This window comes from Stomoxys calcitrans, chromosome 1 (genome assembly GCF_963082655.1).
Source record: "Stomoxys calcitrans chromosome 1, idStoCalc2.1, whole genome shotgun sequence".
NCBI classification, from domain to species: Eukaryota; Metazoa; Arthropoda; class Insecta; order Diptera; family Muscidae; genus Stomoxys; species Stomoxys calcitrans.
This window is the reverse complement of record NC_081552.1, coordinates 247,948,490-247,970,921: the sequence shown is the minus strand read 5'-3', so window position 1 is coordinate 247,970,921 and position 22,432 is coordinate 247,948,490. Positions and strand designations below refer to the sequence as shown.

Sequence of the window (22,432 nt, the reverse complement as noted above, 5' to 3'; positions counted from 1 at the left end):
ATGACTTTTTACTTTACTTTCTGGTAGATGTTCTGTTTCCAAAAAGAAGCAGCTAGAATGTGATGCATATGCATATATAGATGAAATGGGAAAAATCAACAAGCTGACTCAACTAGTTTGCACCTAGCATATTGAATATTTTTACCCAGGGTCCATCACTTGCCCATCTCAGTATTGTTTTGCAGTTTTTCTGTCCATCTAAAGGCATATTAACATGCATAACTCTCTCTTGTTGTTGTTGTTGTTGTGGGGAAAATATTCATATGCGTTGTGTAGCACCCTTAGTAGCAAAAGTACCCCAGCTATTGCATTGCCAGGGTCCAACTTGGAGTTATTTGTTTACTCGAGATGTTTGTTTCTTCACAGATGATGCTCCGGATGACGATGATGATGTTGATGCATGCATTAATTTTCCCTAACCCATGCATCTATTGAAAAAAATCTATGTGTAATTGTTGGGAGTTTTGGCTTCTCCAGCACTTATTTCCTATTCCATCCCTCTAGCAATGTGGATTTTTTTGTACCCACCAACATAGGATGGGGGATATACTAGTCTGGACATTCTGTTTGTAACATCTCGCAACAATGATGTGCTACACCATCTTATATAGAAAATTCAATTTGTGTTTGTTCCGTATAGACCCAAAATCGGCTGAACCGATTACCTTGAAATTTTCACAGATTGTGTAGGTTGGTCTGGAACGAAATATAGGCTATATAACTTTGTATATCAGGAGGGGGGGCGGACCCTCCCCTTTACCCCAAAAGTACTAAAGTGGACCCATCGGGACAATATGGGATTCAAATGAAAGGTATTCACGAGCAGAGTATGAATTTCATAATAAAAGTTGGGTCCAAGTACTTGGGGGGCCGCCCCTACCCCAAAACTCCTTAAAATAGGTTTATTTGACTATCACGACAATATGGGACTCAAATGAAAGGTATTCGGGTGTAGATTACGAAAATGATCAGAAAGTAGGAATAGGCTATATAATTTTTTGACATCGGAAGGGGGGGGCGGACTCTCCCCCTTACCACAAAAGTACTAAAGTGGACCGATCGGGACAATATGGGATTCAAATGAAAGGTATTCAACAGTAGATTACGAATTTTATAATAAAAGTTGGGTCCAAATACCTGGGGGCCGCCCCAGCCCCAAAACCACTTAAAATAGGCTTTTTTGACTATCATGACAATATGGGACTCAAATGAAAGGTGTGTAGAATTGTAGAATTCGGGTGTAGAATTCGAAAAAAACGGACCAAAGTAGACCGATCGGGACAATATGGGAATTAAATGAAAGGTATTCAAGAGCAGAGTATGCATTTCATAAAAAAAAGTTGGGTCCAAGTGCATAGGGAGCTGCCCCAGCCCCAAAACCACTTAAAATAGGCGTATTTGACAATCATGACAATATGGGATTCAAACGAAAGGTAGTCGGGAGTAGATTACGAATTTGGTCAGGAAGTAGGAATATGCTTTATAATTTATTGATCACGGAAGGGGGCGGACCCTCCCCCTTACACCAAAGGTAATACCCAAAAATAAAAGTGGGCCGATCGGGACAATATGGGATTCAAATTCAAGAGTAGAGTATGAATTTCATAAAAAAAAAAATTTCACAATAAAAATGAGTCCAAGTACCTGGGGGCCGCCCCAGACCCAAAACTCCTTAAAATAGGTTTATTTGAATATCAGGACAATATGGGACTCAAATGAAAGGTATTCGGGGGTAGATTACGAAAATGATCAGAAAGTAGGAATAGGCTATATAATTTTTTGATATCGGAAGGGGGCGGACTCTCCCCCTTACACCAAAGGTACTATACAAAAATAAAATTGGGCCGATCGGGACAATATTGGATTCAAATGAAAGGTATTCAAGAGTAGAGAACGAATTTCAGAATAAAAGTTGAGTCCAAGTAAATGGGGGGGGGGGGGGCGCCCCAGCCCCAAAACCCCTTAAAATAGATTATTTGACGATCATGACAATATGGGACTCAAATGAAAGGTATTCGGGAGTAGATTACGAATATGGTCAGGAAGTAGGAATAGGCTTTATAATGTGTTGATAACAGAAGGGGACGGACCCTCCACCGGTACCCCAAAAACACTACCCAAAATCAAAAGTGGACCGATAAGGACAATATGGGTATCAAATGAAAAGTATGCGGGAGTAGATAACGAATCTGGCATACAAATTTATGTCGAAGTATAGGGAGCCACCCCACCCCCACAAAAACAGCCAAAATAAGCACATTAGCCAATCACGGATATATGGGACTCGGTTTGTTTGTTCCGTATAGACGGAAAAACGGCAGAACCGATTTTTCTCTAAATTTTCGCATATTGTGTAGATTGGTCTGTAAGGCAACATAGTCTATATAATTTTTCGGTATCGGAAGGGGGACGGACCCTCCCCCTTATGCCAAAAACAGAATCCAAAATCAAAAGTGGACCGATCGTGACAATATAGGTATCAAATGAAAGGTATTGGAGAGTAGAATACGAATATGGTATTAACATTATGAGTCTAAGTACCCATCGGGCCGCCCCAGGTCCAAAATCTACCCCAACAGACATATCGGACGTTCATTTCAATATGGGGCTCAAGTGAAAGGTATTCGGGAGTAGATTTCGAATCTAGCATACAAAATCAGATTGAAGTATAGCGGGTCACGCCACCCTTCAAAAACGCTATTGGGCCCCTAATGAATATAAAACACTTGGCAAAACCGATTTTCTTAAAATTTTCATAGATTGTATTCGTTTGTCTGGAAGGAAACATAGGCTATATAATTTTTGGATATCGGGTGGAGACGGACCCTTCCCCTTACCCCAAAAAACGCCATCCATATCCGAAAGTGTTCCCATGGGCAGAACAAGGGTATCAAATGAAAGGTATTGGAGACCATAAAACAAATATGGTATTAAAATATGGGTCCCGGTACCCAGCGGGCACCCCCACCCCCAACCCCAAAACTCCTCTAAACAGATATATTCGAAGTTCATGTCAAAATGGGACTCAAATGAAAAGTATTAGGCAGTAGATTACAAATATGGCATAACACATTAGGTCCAGGTAATGGGAGGCCGCCCACCCCCAAATACCCCCAAGTGGGCATATTAGCCGACCATGGCCATATGGGACTCAAATGAAAGGTATTTGGGAGTAGATTTCAAATATGACATTAAAATTTGCTTTCAAGTCTAGGCGGCGCTTTTCCTCCTAAAGAAATGTCAAATGGGTTATTTGACCCATTATGACAATATGGGACTCAAATGAAAGGTATTTGAGAGTAGAAAACGAATTTGATATCCAATTTTGGAGCCAAGTGTTTCGGAATACGCCCCAAAGTGTTCCGAAATGACTTCAAATACGGTCCGAGTGGCTCTATAACCTGATAAAGCTCCCATATAAACCAATCTCCCGATATGACTTCCTGAGCCCCTTGAAGCCGCAATTGTTGTTCGATATAACTGAAATTTTACATACAGTGTTCTGTCACGACTTCCAACAATCGTGCTAAGTATGGGTCGAATCGGTCCATAATCTGATTTGGGTCCCACATAAACCGATCCTCGATTTGACATCTTAAGCCCCCAGCAGGCTTAGTTAATATACGATTGGTGTGAAATTTTGCACTTAGGGCTTCGTTATGGCAACAATGTGTGGTCTAAATCGATTCATTATTTAAATTTCTGCCTGACTTGTTAGAAATCTGGTATGTAGAGATTTTCAGCAGACTCCATGGTGGTGAGTTCCCAAGATTCGGTTAGGCCGATCTGTGCACGTTTTCACTTGCTTCCTTTCTCTTCCGTAGGGAAATGTTTTCGTTGGAGGATGTTTTTTTTTCTTCAATTTTGTTTTGTTTTTCATCATTTTATCCTGCAAATGGTTTCCCTTTTGTTAGTTTCCAATCCAAATGTAGTTGAAGTCTTTGGCTATGGACTCTCTGGGTTTGTGACCACTTTTTGCGCTTCATCTAGTTGGTGTGTGTTGAGTTTTTCTAGCGGCAAAAGTAGTTAGTCTAGCTAAAACATTCATAGTGGTTTGGTCTCCTGGTATTCTAGCTAGTTCTTCTGGTCATGAAACATTTTCCTGTTTTTGCTGGCTGTTTTGAAATCTACCCGGTTGTTTGTTTACTCTCATTCGGTATTCGCTGTTGTCCATCAATGATGCTCATCGAAGCCTTTACTTTTTTTATGCAGAAATTGTATATCGACTAAAAAGATGAGGTGATGTTTCGTGTCAGGGATGCCTTCACATAAAATATATCCGAAAAACAAATCAAAATAATATAGTGTAAAAAATCAAGTAAAAAGGCGTTACGTTCAGCGAAATCGGATTATAAATGTGCTTTTTATGGCCTCAAAACCTAAAATCGAGAGATCGGTCTATATAGCAGCTATATCCAAATGTGGACCGATCTGGGCCAAATTCAAGAGGGATGTCGAAGGGCCTTACACAATTCACTGTCCGAAATTTCAGCGAAATCGGGCAATAAATGCGTCTTTTATGGCCCCTAAACCTAAAATCGAGAGATCGGTCTATATGGCAGCTATATCCAAATCTAGACCGATCTGGACCAAAATGCAGGAAGTTGTCGAAGAGCCTAACATAAGTCACTGTCCCAAATTTTTGTGAAATCGGACAATAAATGCGACATTATATGGGCCAAAAATCTTAAATCGAGAGATCGGTCTATATGGCAGCTATATCCAAATCTGGACCGATCTGGACCAAAATGCAGAAAGTTGGCGAAGAGCCTAACATAAGTCACTGTCCCAAATTTTGGTGAAATCGGACAATAAATGCGACTTATATGGGCCAAAAATCTTAAATCGAGAGATCGGTTTATATGGCAACTATATCCAGATCTGGACCGATCTGAGCCATATTGTAGAAGTAAGTCGAGGAGCTTAATCTAACTCACTGGCCCAAATTTCGGCAACATCAGACAATAAATGCGCATTTTATGGCCCCAAAACCCTAAAACGACAGATCGGTCTATATGGCAGCTACACCCAAATCTGAACCGATCCGAGCCAAATTCAAGAAAAATGTCGAAGGCCCTAACACAACTCACTGTCCCAAAATTCGGCGACATCGGACAATGGATGCGCCTTTTATGGCCCCAAAACCTTAAACCGAGAGATCGGTCTATATGGCAGCTATATCCAGATCTGAACCGATCTTGGCCAAATTCAAGAAAAATGTCGAAGTGCCTAACACAACTCACTGTCTCAAAATTCGGCGACATCGGACAATGGATGCGCCTTTTATGGCCCCAAAACCTTAAATCGAGAGATCGATCTATATGGCAGCTATATCCAGATCTGGACCGATCTGGGCCAAATTCAAGGAGGAAGTTGAAGGTCCTAACACAACTCACTGTCCCAAAATTCGGCGACATCGGGCAATAAATGCGCCTTTTATGTCCCCAAAACCTTAAATCGAGAGATCGGTCTATATGGCAGCTACACCCAAATCTGAACCGATCCAAGCCAAATTCAAGAAAAATGTCGAAGGGCCTAACACAACTCACTGTCCCAAAATTCGGCGACATCGGACAATGGATGCGCCTTTTATGGCCCCAAAACCTTAAACCGAGAGATCGGTCTATATGGCAGCTATATCCAGATCTGAACCGATCTGGGCCAAATTCAAGAAGGAAGTTGAAGGTCCTAACACAACTCACTGTCCCAAAATTCGGCGACATCGGACAATGGATGCGCCTTTTATGGCCCCAAAACTTTAAATCGAGAGATCGGTCTATATGGGAGCTATATCCAGATCTGAACCGATCTGGCCCGAATTGAAGAACGATGTCGTAGGGCTTTGCACAACTCAATGTCCCAAATTTCGGCGACATCGGACAATGGATGCGCCTTTTATGGCCCCAAAACCTTATTTCGAGAGGTCGGTCTATATGGCAACTATATCCAGATCTGGACCGATCTGTGCCATATTGCAGAAGTACGTCGAACGTCCCAACATAACTCACTGTCCCAAATTTCGGCAACATCAGACAATAAATGCTCTTTTTATAGGCCCAAAACCTTAAATCGAGAGATCGGTCTATATGGCAGCTATATCCAAATCTGGACCGATCTTGGTCAAATTGAAGAAAAATGTCGAAGGGCCTAACACAACTCAATGTCTCAAAATTCGGCGACATAGGACAATGGATGCGCCTTTTATGGCCCCAAAACCCTAAATCGAGAGATCGGACTACATGGCAGCTATATCCAGATCTGAACCGATCTGGCCCAAATTGGAGAACGTTGTCGTAGAGCTTTGCACAACTCAATGTCCCAAATTTCGGCGAAATCGGATAATAATACGCCTTTTATGGACTCAAGACCTTAAATCGAGAGATCGGTCTATATGGCAGCTATATCCAAATCTGAACCGATCGGTGCCTAGTTGAGGAAGGATGTTGAGTGGCTTAACACAACTCACTGTCCTAAATTTCAGCATAATCGGATAACAAATGTGGCTTTTATGGGCCTAAGACCCTAAATCGTCAGATCGGTCTATATGGGGGATATATAAAGATATAGTCCGATATAGCCCAACTTTGAAATTAAACGTCATATTGACCAAAAAAAATCTGTGGAAAGTTTCAGCTCAGTATCTGTTCTTTTAGAGACTGTAGCGTGATTTCAGCAGACAGACGACGTCTGTCTGTCTAACCGTCAGACGGACGTGGCTAGAGCGTTCCAGCCCTGTCCCCCATGGGGGGCCGTCCCAATCCCAAAACCCCCTTAAATTAGTTTATTGGACAAGCATGACAATATGGGAGTCAAATGAAAGGTATTCGGGAGTAGATTACGAATATAGCTAGGAAGAAGGAATGTGCTTTAAAATTTGTTGTTATCCGATAGGGGCGGGCCCTCCCCCATTACCCCAAAAACACCGCCCAAAATCGAAAGTGGACCGATAAGGACAATATGGGTATCATATGAAAGGTACGGAAGAGTGGAATACGAATATGATATTAAAAATTGGGTCTAAATACCCAGGAGTCGCCCTAACCCCAAAACTCCTCCATGCAGACATATCGAACTTTCATATCAATATGGGGCTCAAATTAAAGATATTCGGCAGTAGATTATGAATCTGGCATACAAAATTGGGTCAAGGTTTAGGGGGGGTTTTTTCCATTGTTCTCACGCGTTTAGCATCATAGCCGGACTTGCTTGCCTCTGCGCTTCAATGACACGAATTCGATATCCACATTCGGTGCGAAAACTCCACCAAAACAGGACTTGTATATCGACCATTGCAATATAGGACTCAAATAAAAGGCATAAGAGCGTTAAAGAAGAAGCAGCGGAGCGTAAAATAATATAAAATAAAATAAATTCAAATTTATTTAAATAAAATTTATGAAAAAAAGTCAACTAAAGAAAAATAAATAAATTTTGTAACCTTAACTTTTCTTCTCCATAAAAGAACTTCAATTGTGGCAACACTTTTTTCAGTGGCTTCCAAGGCACATTTTGTGTTGTTGATATGGGTGTATGCTGAACGATGGATTGTGGTAGTGCCCACCACCTTTGCCACAATCCAAGTTCGAAGCTCAGATTTGCTCTTGGCCAAATAGCTAATAATTTCTCATGTTTCCCGAGTGATGATTTGTTGTTGTTCATTGGTCGTTCAGTCAGTTCCATGTCGAATTTTTTTCCAGAGTATTTGTTCTGTTTTTTCATTGTCAATGATTTTTGCCATACTGCATTTTATGAAGTTGTCCAGTTGCCTGGTCCATAGAGGAAAAGTGTGTGGCATTTCGACAACACGTTTCATGGGGAAAGAAAAAATTATTTTTGTTATCAATTTTTTTTTGCTTTAGTGAACTTGATATTGTAACTGAGAGTTTTGTCTTTGATATTTCCTACGGTTTTTGTTATACCCACCACCGTAGATAGGGGGTATACTATATTCGTCATTCTGTTTGTAACTCCTCGAAGTATTCGTCTAAGACCCCATAAAGTATATATATTCTGGATCAGCGTAAAAATCTAGCCCCATCTAGCCATGTCCGTCCGTCTGTCTGTTGAAATCATGCACAGATTCTTTTTTTGTCCATAAGCAGGTTGAGTTCGAAGATGGGCTATATCGGACTATATCTTGGTATAGCCCCCATATAGACCGATAAGCGACTCAGGGTCTTAGGCCCATAAAAGCCACATTTATTATTCGATTTTGCTGAAATATGGGAGAATGAGTTGTGTTAGGCCCTTCGACATCCTTCTTCATTTTGGACCAGATCGGTCCAGATTTGGATATAGCTGTCATATAGACCGATCCTCCCATTTAGGGTCTTAGGCCCATAAAAGCCACATTTATTATCCGATTTTGCTGAAATTTGGGACAGTGCGTTATGTTAGGCCCTTCGACATTCTTCGTCAGTTTGGCCCAGATCGGTCGAGATTTGGATATAGCTGCCATATAGACCGATCTGTCGATTTAAGGTTTTGTGCCCATAAAAGGCGCATTTATTGTCCGATTCTGCTGAAAGTTGGGACAGTGATGTGTGTTAGGCTCTTCGACATCCTTCTTCAATTTGGACCAGATCGGTCTAGATTTAGATATAACTGCCATATAGACCGATCTCTCTATTTAAGGTTTTGAGCTCATAAAAGGCGCATTTATTGTCTATTGCCGCCGATATTTGGAACAGTGGGTTAAGTTAAGCCTCTCGATATACATCTGTAATATGGCACACATCGGTTCAGATCTGGATATAGTTCCCATATATATTTTTGTCCGATTTGCAGTAATACAGCAATAAAATGGTCATTTGTTAACCGATGCTCTCGAAATTTAGCAGGAAGGATTTTCTCATGACTCCCGACATGAATTTTAGGTGAATTTTAGAGAAATCTGTTCAGATTTCGATATAGCTCCCATGTATATGTTCGTCCGATTTGCAGTAATACATCAATAAAATGGTCATTTGTTACCCTATTCCCTCAAAATTTGGCAGGAAGGATTTTCTCATGACTTTTGACATTACAGGTGAGTTTTATAGAAATTGCTTCAGATTTGGATATAGCTCCCATATATATGTCCGTCTGATTTTCAGTAATACTGCAATAAAATGGTCATTTGTTAACCGATTCTCTCGAAATTTGACAGAAAGGATTTTCCTACGACTCTCGATATTATCGGTGAATTTCATAGAAAACGGTTTAGATTTGGATCACTTACCAAATTTTATAACTTCGTTTCTATATGGGCACCTATCTGAAAGTAAAAAAAAAGAATTTTAATAAAGCGGAACAAATACCACAAAAAAATTAAAATATTTCAGAGCGTAAAACTAAAGAATTAGGGAATAAAAACAAATAAAAGTTTGCTAAGTTCGGCCGGGCCGAATCTTAAATACCCTCCACCATGGATCGTATTTTTCGAGTTCTTTTCCCAGTATCTCTTATTAGGCCAACAACCTAAAACCTAGACCGATTTATATGAAACTCTGCACTTGCATTAAGACTTTAAATAAAACAACTCACGCCAAATTTTGTAGAAATCGGGCCAAAATTGTGCCTTCTACAGCCATATATATGGGAGGTATATCAAAATCTGAACGGATTTCTATGAAATTTTGCACACATATGAGGACGTTGGATTGAACACCTTATGCCAAATTTTGCAGGGATCAGACCATAATTGTGGCTGCTACAGCCTTAAAAGGGCATATCGGATGAATGATATATATGGGTGATATATCTAAATCTGAACCGATTTTAATGAAATTTTGCAGTCCAATTGAAGCTTTAAAGAAAACCCTTCGTGCAAAATTTTGTAAAGATCCGACCAAAATTGTGGCTGCTATAGCCATGAAATTCCATATCGGATGAAAGTTATATATGGGAGCTATATCTAAATCTGCACCGATTTTAATGAAATTTTGCAAACATGTGAGGACGTTGGATTAAACACCTTATGCCAAATTTTTTAAGGATCGTACCAAAATTGTGGCTGCTACAGCCTTAAAACTCCATATCGGTTGAAAGATATATATGGGAGCTATATCTAAATTTTAACCGATTTTTATGAAATTTTGCACACATGTGAGGACGTTGGATTAAACACCTTATGCCAAATTTTTTAAGGATCGTACCAAAATTGTGGCTGCTACAGCCTTGAAAGGACAAATCGGATGAAAAATATATATGGGAGCTATATCTAAATCTGAACCGATTTTTATGAAATTTTGCACACATATGAGGACGTTGAATTAAACACCGCATGCGAAATTTTGTAAAGATCGTACCATAACTGTGGCTGCTACAACCTTAAAAGGGAATATCGGATGAAAGATATATATGGGAACTATATCTAAATCTGAACCGATTTTTATGAAATTTCGCAAACATATTAGGACAATGAATAAAAAAATCCATGCCAACTTTTGTAAAGATCGGACCAAAATGGTGGCTTTTACAGCCTTAAAAGGCCATATCGGATGAAAGATATATGGGAGCTATATCTAAATCTGAACCGATTTTAACGAAATTTTGCACACATGTGAGGACGATGGATTAAACACCGCATGCGAAATTTTGTAAAGATCGGACCAAAGTTGTGGCTGCTATAGCCATAAAAGGACATATCGGATGAAAGTTATATATGGGAGCTATATCTAAATCTGAAGCGATTTTTTTCAAAATCAATAGCGTTCGTCCTTGGGCTAAAAAAGAGACCTGTGCATAATTTCATGACAATGGGACAATAAATGCAACCTGTAACTTGATCACAAGAATACATGGACAGACTGACAGACGGACATGGCTAAATCGAATCAGGAAGTGAGTCTAAGCTGATCGGTATACTCATAAATGGGTCTAGCTCTACTCCTTCTTAGCGTTGGAAACAAACGCACAAATTTATAATACCCTGTCCCACAGTGGTGGTTTAGGGTATAAAAACACATTATGCAAAATTTCAACGAAATCGGATAAGAACCGGGCCCTCTAGTGGTTCAAAAAGTCAAGATCCCAGATCGGTTTATATGGCAGCTATATCATTAGATAGACCGAAACATTCTGCCATGGATCCCCCAAGAATACACCAAGTTCTTGAGACAAAAAAAGCCAAAATTGGAAGCTACAACAGAAGTCCACATGACAAATTTTTCAATAATTGTATAAAAATCGTAAAATCTGTTATATGTAGCTCTCATATTAGGATAGGGACCTATTTAAACTACAACTGACATTGCCAGTAATCGTTAGACTATTCAGAGATGTTGTGCTGAGAACATACAGCCATAGCCATAGTCCTGGGAAGAACTCTCCCCCTTAGAAGCTCAGGCTTTATGTGAATCGTATAGCGACAATATGGCCTTAGCGTCGAGAATGGTAGGCGCCTCCCAACATCTGACCTGAATATGGATTAGATCGGTCTATATTTAGATATAGCTGCTATATAGACCGATCTCCCGATAAAAGGTCTGAAGGCCATAAAAGCTTTATTTTCTATCCGAATTCGCTGAAATTTAAAAAGTGGGTTATTTTAAGCCTCCCGACATTTGACCCAAATATGGTTCAGAACGGTCCATATTTAGATATAGCTGCCATATAGACCGATCTGCCGATAAAGGGTCCGAAGCCCATAAAAGCTTTATTTATCACTATTCCACTGAAATTTAAAACAGTGGGTTATCTCAACCCTCTTGACATCTGACCTGAATGTGGATTAGATCGGTCCATATTTAGATATAGCTGCCATATAGACCGATCTCCCAAGAAAGGGCCCGAAGTCCATAAAAGCTTTATATATTACACGATTTCGATGAAATTTACAACAGAGGATTATTTTAAGCCTCCCAACATCTGACCCAGATATTGTTCAGATCGGACTATATTTAGATATAGCCGCCATATAGACCGATCTCCAGGTAAAGGGTCTGAAGGCCATAAAAGCTGTAGTTTTTAATCGATTTCGCCAAAATTTGGAATGGTGCGCAGTTTTAAGCCTCCCATTATCCGACCCAAATATGTTACAGATCGGACTATATCTAGATATAGCTGTCATATAGACCGATCTCCCGATAACTGGTCTGAAGACCATAAAAGCCTTATTTATTACCCGATTTCGCTAAAATTCAAAAAAGTGGGTTATTTTAAGCCTCCCAACATCTGACCTAAATATGGATTAAATCGGTCCATATTTAGATATAGCTGCCATATAGACCGATCTCCCGATAAAGGGTCCGAAGCCCATAAAAACTTCATATATTACCCGATTTCTCTGAAATTTACAACAGTGGGTTATTTTAAGCCTCCCAACATCTGACCAAAATATTGTTCAGATTGGACTATATTTAGATATAGCTGCCATATAGACCGATCTCCCGATAAAGGGTCTGAAGGCCATTAAAGCTTTATTTATTACCCAATTTCGCTGAAATTTTTAACAGTGAGTTTTTTTAAGCCCTCTAATATCCGACCCAAATATGTTACAGATCGGTATACATTTAGATATAGCTGTCATATAGATCGATCTCCTGATAACGGGTCTGAAGCCCATAAAAACTTTATTTATTACCCGAATTCGTGCAAATTGGCAACAGTGAGCTATTTTAAGCCTCCCGACGTCTGAGCGGTATATGGATTAGATTGTTCCATATTTAGATATAGCTGTCATAAAGCCCGATCTGCCGATAAAGGGTCTGAAGCCCATACAAGCTTTATTTTTTATCCGAATTCGCTGAAATTTAACAATGTGGGTTATTTTAAGCCTCATACTATTCTGTCCTGAATATGGTTCACATCGGACTATATTTAGATATAGCTACCATATAGACCGATCTCCCGATAAAGGGTCCGAAGCACATAGAAGCTTTATTTTTTAACCGATTTCGCTGAAAATTGGAATAGTGCGCAGTTTTAAGCCTCCTAACTTCCGACCCAAATATGTTACAGATCGAACTATATTTAGATATACCTGCCATATAGACCGATCTCCCAATAAAGGGTCCGAAGCCTATAAAAGCTTTATTTGTTACCATATTTCGTTTTAATTTGCAACAGTGGGTTATTTTAAGCCTCCCGACATCTGACCTGAATATGGTTCAGATCGGACTATATTAAGATATAGCTGCCATATAGACCGATCTCCCGATAACGAGTCTGAAGGCCATAAAAGCTTTATTTTTTATCCGAATTCGCTGAAATTTGGAATAGTGCGCAGTTTTAAGCCCCTCAACATCTAACCTAAATATTTTTCAGATCGGACGATATTAAGATATAGCTACCATATAGACCGATCTCATGATAAAGGGTCTGAAGCCCATAAAAGCTTTATTTATTACCCCATTTCGTGGAAATTAGCAACAGTGGGTTATTTTAAGCTTCCCTACATCTGACCTAAATATGGATTAGATCGGTCCATATTTAGATATAGCGGCCATATAGACCGATCTTCCGATAAAGGGTCCGAAGCCCATAAAAGCTTTATTTATTACCCGATTTCGCTGAAATTTGGGACAGTAATTTGTGTTAGACCCTTCAACAGCCCTCTTCAATTTGACGCTGATCGGTTCAGATTTGTATATAGCTGTCATATAAACAGATCTCTCGATTTAAAGTCTTGGCCCCATAAAAAGCCCATTTATTATCCGATTTTGTTGAAATTTTGGACAGTAAGTTTTGTTAGGCCAGTTGACATCCCACTTCAATTTGGCACAGATCGGTCGAGATTTGGATATAGCTGCCATATAGACCGATCTCTCGATTAAGATTTTGGACCCATAAAAGGCGCATTTTCTGTCCGATTTCGCCGAAATTTGGGACAGTGAGCTGTGTTAGGCCCTTCAATAGCCCTCTTCAATTTAGCGCAGATCGGTTCAGATTTGTATATAGCTGTCATATAGACAGATCTCTCGATTCACATTTATTATCCGATTTCGATGAAATTTGACACAGTGACTTATGTTTCGCTTTTCGACATCCGTGTCGTATATGGTTCAGATTGGTCTATATCTGGATATGGCTACCAAAAAGACCAATAGTTTGCTCTACAAAATTCTGAGCTTCGACAAGGGAAAGTCCTTCCCAAGCCTTTGGTTGCGGCTATCATTATGGCACACATCTTCGTACACTCTTCCAACAGCCTTAGGTTGTAATATTCCTGTAACACAATGATGGTGTTGGATATAATTGAACAAATTTATATTGAAGCCATTTTACACAACACCACAAACGAACATTTGATACAATAACCAACCCCATGAACTAACCAAACCCCAAAACTGAATTTCACATACAAAATAAGCAATAATTGCTTCCTTAATACAAATGCTAGTGAGACGAATTTGAATAATATCCCAGTCATTTTAGTTTTGCTTGGTATTCCCTTCTCTTCATTTGTATTTCTTATGCTTCATTGCAGTTTTTTCGAAGGGCCAAATTCTCAGAATTTTACCAAAAGTAGAGAGAGAAAAAACCAAACACAACAAATTGCCAAAAAAAACAAAAACTTTTTTCGCTTGGCAAATAAATTCGGGAGGCACGAACAAAGCCAAAACGGAAGTAATCCTTTTGAATGTAATTTAATGACCGAATGATGGCCCTTGGCTGGCTGTTGAGTTGTAGAAGATTGGTGGCCCTGGCTGGCTGAATGAAGTACAGAGTGACGAACGAACGAGCGAACGTCTGGCTGTCTGGTCGATATCTTTGCCTTTGAGTGGCTGATCAAATTCAAATTTCTGATGAAATTTGGAATTGAAATGCAAGTGACTTCAATGGAATCGAGTGACGTCCCATGGAGACAAATGTGCATAAGGCAGAGTAGACGCAGAGCGTTTGCCAAAATTCCATTTACAAATAATGAATTAAAACTGCTTACAAGTGCACTGTATGGGAATCGTTTAATGGTAAATAAATAATTGAATCGCCTGTGAAATTATGTATCTGCAAGAAGTTTTCCCCAAGGGCTGTGGAGTCAGCCCTTTTTTATGTAATTAAAAATATGGGAACACCATTGGAAGGCTGGGATGACTAAGGGAAAGATAACAGTTTCTGATCGATGAGAGAAGGGTTTATCAGGATTTTTACACACTTGTGAAAGATAAACAAGTAAAAAGGTATTAAGATCGGTCTATATGGCAGCTATGTCTAAACTTAGTCCGATCTGAACCACATTTACGTCAGATCTCGGGAGGCATCAAATAACCCACTGTTGCAAATTTCAGCGAAATCGGGTAATAAATAAAGCTTTTGTGACCTTCAGACCCATTATCAGAATATCGGTCTATATGGCAGCTATATCTAAATATAGTCCGATCTGAACCATATTTAGGTCAGATTTTGGGAGGCTTAAAATGACCCACTGCTTTTAATTTCAACGAAATCGGGTTATAAATAAAGCTTTTATGGCCTTCAGACCCTTAATTGGGAGATCGGTCTATATGGCAGCTATATCTAAATAGGGACCGTTCTAATCCATATTTAGGCCAGATGTCGGGAGGCTTAAAATAACCCACTGTTTTCAATTTCAGCGAATTTTGGTAATAAATAAAGCTTTTATGGGCTTCGGACCCTTTATCGGGAGATCGGTCTATATGGCAGCTATATCTGAATATAGTCCGATTTGACCATATTTATGTCGGGTATCAGGAGGCTAAAAATAGCTGACTGTTTCAAATTTTAGCGAAGTCGGTTAAAAAATAAAGCTTTTATGTTCTTCAGACCCTTTATCGGGAGATCGGTCTATATGGCAGCTATATCTAAATATAGTCCGAATTAATCTATATTTGGATCAGATGTCGGGAGGGTTAAAATAAACCACTTTTTTAAATTTCAACGAAATCGGGTAAAAAATAAAGCTTTTATGGCCTTCAGACCCTTTATCAGGTGATCGGTCTATATGGCAGCTATATCTAAATATGGACCGATCTAATCCATATCTAGGCCAGATGTCGGGAGGCTAAAAATAACCCACTGTTGGAAATTTTCACGAAATCGGTTAAAAAATAAAACTTTTATGGTCTTCAGACCCCTTATCGCCAGATCGGTCTATATGGCAGCTATATCTAAATATACTCCGATCTGAACCATACTTAGGTCGGATGTTAGGAGGCTTGAAACTGCGCACTATTTAAAATTTCAGCGAAATCTGGTAATAAATAAAGCTTTTATGGTCTTCGGACCATTAATCGGGAGATCGGTCTATATGGCAGCTATATCTAAATATAGTCCGATCTGAACCAAATTTGGTTCCCATATTGGGAGGTCTCAAACTACTCAATGTTTCAAATTTCAGCGAAATCGGTTAAAAAATAAAGCTTTTATGGGCTTCGGACCCTTTATCGGGAGATCCGTCTACATGGCAGCTATATCTAAACATAGACCGATCTAATCCATGCTTAGTTCAGATGTTGGGAGGCTTAAAATAACCCACTGCTGCAAATTTCAAAGAAATCGGGTAATAAATAAAGCTTTTATGGCGGTCAGACCCATTATCGGGAGATGGGTCTATATGGCATCTACAATATATCTAAATATGAACCGATCTAATCCATATCTAGGCCAGACATCGGGAGGATTAAAATAACCCACTGTTGCCAATTTTCACGAAATCTTTTAAAAAAAATAAAGCTTTTATGGTCTTAAGACCCTTTATCGGAGGATCGGTCTATATGGTAGATATATCTAAATATAGTCCGATCTAAACCATATTTGGGTCAGTTGTCAGTACTCACTGTTTAAAATTTCAGCAAAATCAGATGAAAAATAAAGTTTTTATGGGCATTAGACCCTTTATCGGAAAGTCGGTCTATATAGCAGCTATATCCACACACTTTTCCCGAAAATTGACAGTTTTCCCGAATATTGACACTTTTCCCGAATATTGATATCAAATTCGTGCTTTACTCCCAAAGGCCTTTCATTTGAGCCCCATATTGCTATGGTTGTAAATTTGTCCCCTTTTGGGGGATGTTTTTGGTGAGGGTCGACCACCCAAACACTTGATCCATATCTGGATATCAGATTCGTATTCTACATTCAAATACCTTTTATTTAAGCCCCATATTGCCATGGTCAGTAAATAAGTCCCGTTTGGGGGGTGTTTTGGGAAAGGGGTGGACCCCCAGAAACGTGGTCCCACATTTGGATATCAGATTCGTATTCTACTCGCAAATACCTTTCATTGGAGTCCCATATTGCCATGGTCGGTAAATATGTCCGATTTAGGGGTGTTTTGGGGCTTGGGGTGGTCCCCCTAGCATTTGATCCGATAATTGGATATCAGATACGTTTTCTAATCTTCAAGACCTTTCATTTGAGTCCCATATTGTCGTGATTGGTCTAAATATATGTTTGGCAGGTTTTAAGGTGGGACGGCCCCCCCTAGGTACCCCATCCGAAATTTGTATACCAACTTTTTGTTTGTAGGTTACTATAAGAGAGCACACAAAATTTCGCTTAAAACGCACCACCCATCTCCGAGATCTGGCGTTTCTGAAAATTAGAGTAAGGGGGAGGGTCCGCTCCCCTTTCAGATATCAAAAAATTTAGTACCCTTTTTTCACAACGGAATCATCAGTGAAAATTTCAAGAAAATCAGTTCAGCCGTTTCTGAGTCTATAAGGAACACCCAAACAAACACAAATTGATTTTTATACCCACCACCGGAGGATGGGGGTATATTCATTTTGTCATTCCGTTTGCAACACATCGAAATATCCATTTCCGACCCTATAAAGTATATATATTCTTGATCAGCGTAAAAATCTAAGACGATCTAGACATGTCCGTCCGTCTGTCCGTCTGTCTGTTGAAATCACGCTACAGCCTTTAAAAATAGAGATATTGAGCTGAAACTTTGCACAGATTCTTTTTTTGTTCATAAGCAGGTTAAGTTCGAAGATGAGCTATATCGGACTATATCTTGATATAGCCCCCATATAGACCGATCGGCCGATTTAGGGTCTTAGGCCCATAAAAGCCACATTTATTATCCGATTTTGCTGAAATTTGGGACAGTGAGTTATGTTAGGCCCTTCGACATCCTCCGTGAATTTGGCTCAGATCCGTCCAGATTTGGATATAGCTGTCATATAGACCGATTATCCGATTTAGGGTCTAAGTACCATAAAAGCCACATTTATTATCCGATTTCGCTGAAATTTGGGACAGTGAGTTGTGTTAGGCCCTTCGATATCCTCCGTGAATTTGGCTCAGATCGGTCCAGATTTGGATATAGCTGCCATATAGACCGATCATCCGATTTGGGGTCTAAGTCCCATAAAAGCCACATTTATTATCCGATCTTGCTCAAATTTGAGACAGTGAGTTGTGTTATGCCTTTCGACATCTTTCTTCAATTTGGCCCAGATCGGTTCAGATTTGGATATAGCTGCCATATAGACCGATTTCTTGATTTATGGTTTTGGGCCCATAAAATGCTTATTTATTATCCGATGTCGCCAAAATTTGGGACAGTGAGTTAAGTTAAACCCCTTGACATACTTCTGCAATATCGCACAGATCGGTTCAGATTTGGATATAGCTGCCATATTGGCCGATATATACGTTTTAGGTTTTGGGGCCATAAAAGACGCATTTATTGTCCGATGTCGCTGAAATTTGAGACAGTGAGTTTGGTTAGGCTCTTCGAAGTCCTTCTTCAATTTTGCCCAGATCGGTCGAGATTTGAATATAGCTGCCATATAGACCGATATCGCGATTTAAGGTCTTGGCCCCATAAGAGGCGCATTTATAATCCGATTTCACTGAAATTTGACACAGTGACTTATGTTAGGCTTTTCGACATCCGTGTCGTATATGGTTCAGATCGGTTTATTTTTAGATATAGCTAGTGTACTTTTAATATTTGGTCCAAATCGGAACATATTTTGATATAACTGATATGGGACATAAGGTATGAAATTTCTACCCAATTTTGATGAAAGGTGGTTTACATATATTCCCGAGGTGGTGGGTATCCAAAGTTCGGCCCGGCCGAACTTAACGCCTTTTTACTTGTTATATATAAGAAGAAGATAGGGTCGGAAATGGATATTTCAATGAGTTGCAAACGGAATGACAAAAAAATCTTTGGGAGGTGGGAAAAAAAATAAATTGGGTATCCAATTGGTGGGGTGCCTAGGGTTCCTCCCTAGGCATCCCACCCATTCATCCGACATCCACATATAGTCCGATGTGAACCATGATCCCCACGAACGGCGAAGGGACTAACACAGCCCACACCGCCAAACTAAAACGATATCGGGTAAGAAAATCACCTTTTAAGGGCCCAAGAACTTAAATCGGGAGATTGGTATTTAAGTCTCTCAATCATGCTTCTTCGGTTCCTAGAAGCTTTTATTCATGATGGATTGACAGAATTTTGGTATGTGGAATACAATTTTGCCCTTCAACTCAACTTATTTTGTATAAATTTTAAACCGAATCCATGGTGGTGGGTTCCCTAGACTCGGCCGGCCGAACTAAACACGCTTTTACATGTTTTTTTCTTAACTTTCCCTGACTACGATATCAGTGTGGGCAAAAACGAGCCTATCCAAACTAATCTCAATGACCGACAAAACTCCACATCACATTCCTAGAGAGATTTCAAAATTGCCCCCTTACGTCGGGAATTCTTCTGGTTATGGCTTTGACCCGTTATTTGAGTTAAAAATTCTTGTTCTTTGCTATTCGAATATTTTTCGGCTACAATTTTAGACAAACAATTCATGAATGTTTAATGAATTCGTTAGAACGTTGGCAAGTCCTTTTCGGATGTGTGCATTTACATGATTTTTAATTTGATGTTCAAACGGGAAATATGGTCGACCTGCATTTAGTCTTTAGACGCTTCAAAAAATGGCAAAAGTTCAAGCAACTTGACATGTCGGAAACAGAATGTCTGGCATTTGATATGCAGTCAGCAGGCAGTCGTTTGGTCGTCAGCAGCCGCCGGGCAGCATGAACGGACGGGACGCAAACACACAAGGACAAGGACATTTGTGCCACTGGCAAATAATTCAACTTAATGCAAAAACATGTCCGTTCATTGAGAGAAATGTGGATGTAAACATCATGTGCATATGGAACTTGTAAATATATATGTATATATGGGCATATACATATATATGGGCATATACATATATATGGGGGATTCCATAACAAATTATTATCAACCAATAATTACTTGAGCCCTTCCAGGTTAGCTCAATTGGATGCGATTTTGTGCTACATATAGCACTCGGGTTATGCGATGCCCCGATTTGATTTCTAGAGTTTCTCAAAAACCTCATTCATTGGTCGGCTTTCTTCTTTCACCCTCCCAAACGTTTATGCTCTTTCTGAAAGATTTTATAAAAAATATGGATTCCCCCATATCGTCTCATATATTTTGATAAATGTAAACACTTTTAGAAATGTATGTACCAACATGTGTATGTACAATGACATAGGCATTCGTTTGTGTTGCATTTTATGCAACGTCAACGGGGGATTTTTCATTACAGCGGCAATTTTTTATACAAACAAATGATGATTTTATTTGAATCACACACACACACACACAGCCGCTCATACACCTAAAGGTTGTATGGGGAATCTATGTTGTCGCCTGCTTTGGGGGGGGGGGGGGAAAGAGAGCGAAGATCAAACACCAACATATCGGGCAACCCTTTTCTTTCGCCAGACAACCGAACACAAGGCTTTTAATAGGCGGAGACGTCAAAAGCTTTTGCCTCACAAACGAATAAAAAAATTCCAAAGAGAGTTGCTGATTGGCGAAGAAGAAGACGACGATGAAAGCATAGCAGCATAAACATGAATGCACAGAGCATAAAAGCGGCTGCAACAACAAACAGCCATAATAACAACAAGAACAAATTAATGTTAATTCTAAATGTTTACATTAAACAGTAAAAATAACTTTTGACAGCTGTGTATTGCATGACACACAGACATTTAAACGTGCAATGTGCAAAATTGCAATAGTCACACTCACAACCTTAAACGGCATTCTCATGCAATGCCTTTGACTAAGGCTGACTTTGGCTATGGCCCAGTGAGGCAGGGTTGAAGGAAGGGCAAAGAGAATTTTGTGAATTTTCTTTAAAGAAATATATTGTAAAGGGTGACTTTTTAAGAGCTACAGGAAAGTTTAAAAAAACTCTGAAAAATTTAAGAAATCTTTATTATAATTGACTAGCTGATCCGGCCCCGCTCCGCTGCGCCTTCTTTTACTTTATATGGAACAAAAGTTTCCTTGGAATATGTATTTTCGACAATTTAAGGGCTTTTAGTGAAATACTATGCAAAGAAAATAGTATAGCGCTTGACTAACAGTTGAACAATTGATCTACGAATTTAAGTTTGGATGTAAGGTGTACTCCATTCTAAAAATACTTCATTTCAGCGCGATAGTCTCATGATGTCTGATTTAGTGGTGTTTTCGGGGGTTAGGCGGTCCTCCAGACACTTGGCCTAGAAAAAAGCATTGTGCTCTTCTCCCAAATATCATTTATTTAAACCCCATATTGCCATTGGTTTTGAGGGTGAGGTTACACGATGAGGCGTCCCCCAAACACATGGTTCCAAAATTGGTTTGTTTTCTAATCTCAAATACCCTTCAATTGAGCCACATATTGGCTTGGTCGAAAAACTTTTAACCTTTGGGGGGTGTTTTGAGGAAGGGGTGATGCCCTAAATACATGGTCCTACATTTGGATATCAAATTCGTATTCTACTCCAAAATACCTTTTATTTGAGTCTCATATTGCGAGGGTCAGTAAAAAATTGATATTTGTGGGATATTTTGGGAAAGGGATAGACCCCTAGAAAATTGGTCCCGAAAGTGGGTATCAATTCTTGCTCTACCCCCCAAATACTTTTCATTTAAGCTTCACATTGACATGGTCGGTAAATATGACCGATTTAGGGGTGTTTTGGGGATTGGGGTGGTACCCCCAACACTAAGCCCGGAATATATATCAGCAACGTGCCCTATTCTCATATATCTATATAGCATTTATTTGAACCCCATATTGCCATTGGCCTTAAAATTGGATATCAAATTCGGTTTCTAATCTCATTTAAACTCCTTATTGCAAAAGTCAGCAAATATGTCCGTTTTGGGATGTTGGCCCTAAAAACTCTGAATATTTAGTTCTACTCTCTTGAAGGCCCAAATTGTCTTGGTGAGCAAATACGTCCTATTTGGGGGTTGTTATGGTGGTGGGACGTCCCCTAGACAGTTAGTCCTGAATGTTGATGTCAGATTCATGGTCTACTCCCAAATACCCTTCATTTGAGCTCCATTTTTCCATAGTCGGCTAACATGACCGGTTTGGAGGGTGTTTTGGGGGGGGATGGGGCGGCCACTCAGTGACTTGGCTTTGAAAATATGTATCAGATTCGTGTTCTACTCTAGAAAACCTCTTATTTGAGC

General features: G+C 39.6%; 1 protein-coding gene across 1 annotated transcript in view; it reads right to left on the bottom strand.

The window, feature by feature from the left end:
* The window catches only part of LOC106093862 (uncharacterized), a 393,898-nt gene extending 384,642 nt beyond the window's left edge, over positions 1-9,256 (bottom strand). The window contains exon 1 of the mRNA XM_059369158.1: positions 9,221-9,256. The gene's annotated coding sequence lies outside the window, so the exon portion shown is untranslated. The remainder of the gene's footprint in view (positions 1-9,220) is intronic.
* Positions 9,257-22,432: the final 13,176 nt, after the last annotated feature.